The 4,251-nt window shown below is 37.6% G+C and overlaps 1 pseudogene; it reads right to left on the minus strand.

The window, feature by feature from the left end:
- Positions 1 to 374: 374 nt before the first annotated feature.
- On the minus strand, positions 375 to 673 carry LOC133766354 (cytochrome c-like; annotated as a pseudogene).
- Between the last annotated feature and the right edge of the window lie 3,578 nt (positions 674 to 4,251).

Here is a 4,251-nt window from a genome sequence, read left to right on the forward strand (position 1 = left end):
CCTCACTATCCGCCATCTTGGCTCCGCCCCCCTCTGTATTTAAATATAAGTTCAGTATCTCCACAGGTTTGGGATGGCATTCACAATTTTTGGAAAAATTTGAACACTATTATTTAAGTCCAATCAAATCCTTGAAAGAAGAAAACAGTGAGAAAATTGACTAATTTGGAATTACTACCATAATTTCAATAAAACTAGTAATATTTATGTAATCACACAAGGCAATCTTACTAAAATCAGGACTGTTGGAGAAAAACATTCTGTCAGCTCTTCATTATCTGCATTCTGGTATATGAGAATTAATTTATAGTGCTCATAAAAATCACGAGAAATTAATGTGTTACAATAAATAAGCAGTTGCCAACTATTACTCGTTAGTAGCTTTTTTTGAGATAAACTATCAAGTCTGCCCTTTGATTATTCTTAAAGCCAGAGAAGATCATTTTGGTTCCAGGGGTGTATTTCTTGGGATTCTCCAAATACTTCATCAGAGTGTCCTCTCCTCAGTGAGGATTGTGTTCTTGCTGGTACTTGTGGATGAGAAACCAAGGGTCTGACCTGTCTTCTGTCCATGGAGGTTTGTTCCAGTCTCATGCTTACCCCCATTTTCCATAGTATGGCACTGGGAACATTTCCGAACAAAAATCACCATGTCTTCCTCAACGTCACCCATTTTTAATTGGCTCTTTCTGACTTGTGCTACAAATGTCCTCAATGGGAGCTGCACGTTCTACTCTCTAACCCCAAGGCCATGTTCATACTGGTGTTGGTGCAAAAGTACTGATGTTGGTGCAAAAGTACTGATGTTGGTGCAACTGTGTCAATGCTCATTTTCCAGAACTCTTGGAAGAGTAATTTGGTAAAAATGGTAATTTCAAATATTGAAAAAAAAAATCCAAAAGTAGAGAAATTAAAGCAAAATATTCTTTTTATGCACTACTCACACTTCCTCTTTCTGATAACTATCATTAAGAGTTTGCTATATCTGTTGACAGTTTTTTCCCTGTTGATATGTCCAAATGCAGACATGACAGACATTTTTATTTTATAATCGAGGTATTATATTCTCTATATTAATTATTCTGTGACTTTTTGTTTGGCTTAAAACTATTTCTTAAATGTCTTTCTCATTGCAAATATGTCAAGTCTCCTTCACACTTCTTAATGATTCTTTCATGGTGGTTCAGAATACAGCTATATCAAAGGGGACTAAGATGACAGAGTAGGGAGGGAGTTTACTGCTCTAGGCTAGGAGAAGATAGTTTAAACACATAGAGAGAGTGCAATCTCAAGGAAGAGTTAGGAAGACAATGGCAGAGGAAACTCTATGAAAATTAGAGGGACACAGTGGGCATAGGTGGAGAGCGTTGACACCCACAACTCAGGACACCAGCAGCTGAGAGCCACTGTACCAGTGTTAGAGAGTGAGGTGAGACCAAACTGCAGCAGCCCAAGCCACTGGCAATAAAGCTGCAGGAAGAGCCTAGAGGGAATCTGGCTTGCAGCCCCATAGGGGATAGTGTACCTGCCAAACTAGAGGAGAAAAAACAAGGGGCATGCTTTCTTCCTGACCACCCTGCAATGGCTTCCTGTAACAAGTCAATAGAGAGCAGGTGCAATTTTGGACATACGTAAAAGCTGCTCCAGCTCATGTCAGAGCCCAGCAACCAGCTGAGTAGAGACTCCTGAGTCTGGCAGGGAGACCTAATTGGGGGCTGGGTGCTCGTGACTGTGGGAAGTTTGTTTACCAGGACTGTGAAAAAACTGAGGTTATGTGGGAGGGCTCAGGGTGTGATTGGGACTTTGGGCAGTCACTGTGGGAGGCCCCGGCCCCACATGCTCAGGGCTCCCTGGTTACCTGGTGAGGGATATTTCTGGGGACTTTGAGCTTACACTGAGGACTACAGAGATCCTTTGTGTGGTCCTTGGGGCAGAATAGGCAAATATTATATCCACTGGGACTAGCGCTCAGACATTGCTATCCTTTGAGGAGAGATGCTCAGCTGAGCAGAACAAAATTGTCTTCTGATTAAAAAAAGAGGACATTCACCACAGCAAACCTAGGTGTTTCACCTTAGGCATGCACTTCACCCTGGAGAACTGAACAACTCTCCCTGGCCACACTCACCACACACCTCTAGTATCTGCTTTTCACTGAAAGCAGATACTCCACTAATCTACATAGCCATACTACAAAGATAAAGGCCACCACAGTGAAATAGTAAAGAAGACACCAAGGAATATCTCCACTAATGCCAAATGACAAATGTACTAATTCAAGAAATAAGAATAAGGAAGACAACATGATACCCCCAAAGAATACAACACTTGAATATTAGATTGTGAAGATGATGAGGTTAAAGAAATGCCAGAAATGGAATTCAAAAAATTTATCATAAGATTACTTAAAAGTAATCAGTAGCAAATGTATAAACTAATGAAATTCATACATGACATGAAAGAAATTTATCCCATGGAATTGAGATCTTAAAGAGAAATCAAAATGAAATATTAGAAATTAAGAATGCAATAGAACAAATAAAAATGCAGTGGAAAGCATTAACAACAGAATTAAAGAAGCAGAAGAAAGAACATTTGACTTAGAAGACAAAGAACAGGAAATCATACAGTTTGACCAAACACAATAAGAAGAAATTAGAGAACTAAAAAACAAGGTTGGGAATCTATAGGATACTATCAAACGACCCAACATAAGGGTCCTAGGAGTTCCTGGAGGTGTGGAAAGAGTGAAAAGATTAGAAGGCCTTGTTAGTGAAATAATAACAGAAAACTTCCCTAATTTGGAGAAAGAAAGGGATATCCAAGTACAAGAAGCACACAGAACTCCTAATAGATATGAGCAGAAAATATCTTCACCATGACACATTGTAATCAAACTCACCACAGTAAACTTAATAAAAGATTCTAAGATGTGCACAAGAGAAGCACCAGATTACTTTCAGAGGATCTCCAATTAGAGTTACAGTAGACTTCTCATCAGAAACCACACAGGCTAGGATAGAATAGTAAAATATATTCCAAGAAAAAATAAAACAATCAACCCAGAATACTAAACCTTTCAAAACTCTCATTTATGAATGAAAGTGAAATAAAGACCTTCCATGACAAATATATATTGAAAGAATTTGTCATCACCTGTTGAGCTCTGCAAAAGATGCTTAAAGATGAGCTGCAAACAAAAACACAAAAATACAGTAAATGCAGAAAATCTCCCAATAAAAATACAAAGGAAATCCAAAGTAAAAAACAGGAAAATTTTTGGAAAAATGGAAGGGCAAAGTCATTACTTATCGATAGTCACCTTGAATGTCTATGGCCTCAACTCTGCAGTTAAAAGATGCGGATTGGCTGTATGTATTAAAAAACAAAACCCAACTATTTTCTGTCTACAAGAAACACATATTGCCAACAAAGATGCATGCAGACTGAAAGTGAAAAGATGGAAAAAGATATTCCATGCTAACAGAAAATAAAAAAGAGATGGTATAGCCTTCCTAATATCAGACAAAATAGATATTAACACAAAAACTGTTAAAAGAGACGAAGAAGGGCACTATGTAATGATTAAGGGATCAATTCAACAGGAAGATGTAACTGTTATAGTTGTATATGAACCTAATTAAATAGCACCTGGCTATTTAAAATAAATGTTAAAGGATCTAAAGAGAGACATAGACTCTAATAATATAGTAATGGGGGACTTCAATATCCCACTTTCAGCAAAAGACAGATCAACCAGACAGAAAATCAACAAGGAAACGGAAGAGGTAATCGACAACTATAGACCAAATGGACCTAAGATGTATCTACAGAACTTTTCATACCACAATTGCAGAATATACATTCTTCTCACCAGTGCATGAAACTTTCTCTAGGATTGACCACATGCTAGGTCATAAAGCAAGTATCAGCAAATTCCAAAAATTATAAATCATACCATGCATCTTCTCTGAACACAGTGCAATGAAGCTGAAAATCAGCAACTCGGGACTCTCTAGAACATATGCATCCACATGGAGGCCGAACAACATATTCCTGAATGAACAGAGTATTAAAAGAGAAATCAAAAATTTCTGGAAACAAATGAAAATGACAATACAATATTTCAAAACTATGGAATACAGCAAAAGCAGTGTTAAGAGGAAAGTTTAGAGCAATTGGTGCAGAAGAAATTGGAAAGGTGCAAAATAAATGAATTATCGATGTACCTCAAGGATCTAGAAAAACAAA

This window comes from Lepus europaeus, chromosome 9, assembly GCF_033115175.1.
Source record: "Lepus europaeus isolate LE1 chromosome 9, mLepTim1.pri, whole genome shotgun sequence".
NCBI lineage: Eukaryota > Metazoa > Chordata > Mammalia > Lagomorpha > Leporidae > Lepus > Lepus europaeus.